This window comes from Penaeus monodon, chromosome 27 (genome assembly GCF_015228065.2).
Source record: "Penaeus monodon isolate SGIC_2016 chromosome 27, NSTDA_Pmon_1, whole genome shotgun sequence".
Taxonomy (NCBI): Eukaryota; Metazoa; Arthropoda; class Malacostraca; order Decapoda; family Penaeidae; genus Penaeus; species Penaeus monodon.
In genome coordinates, this window is record NC_051412.1 from 13,053,680 (window position 1) to 13,053,973 (window position 294).

Sequence of the window (294 nt, forward strand, 5' to 3'; positions counted from 1 at the left end):
TCTTCAATTCATTCATCAAAAATCAATCGCGCTAAATCTACAACTTCTTCATTTGCCTGACTGAAACCTCCCCAATAAGTAATTCCCTTCCCCTTACTCTCTTATTATTAACATAGCCTGGACAGCCTCTCCCCATTTTCTTCTCTACATGGGAAGAAAAGGCAACAGCGATATAGCAAAAGTTTGGAAAGCTATTTGAAAAGTTCCCGAAAAAAGCGAATCGTTGTTTTGTAGTTAAGGGAAATAGCCTTTGTCGGAAGAGGTGTTACAGTGTAGCGAGTAAAGAATGCCAAT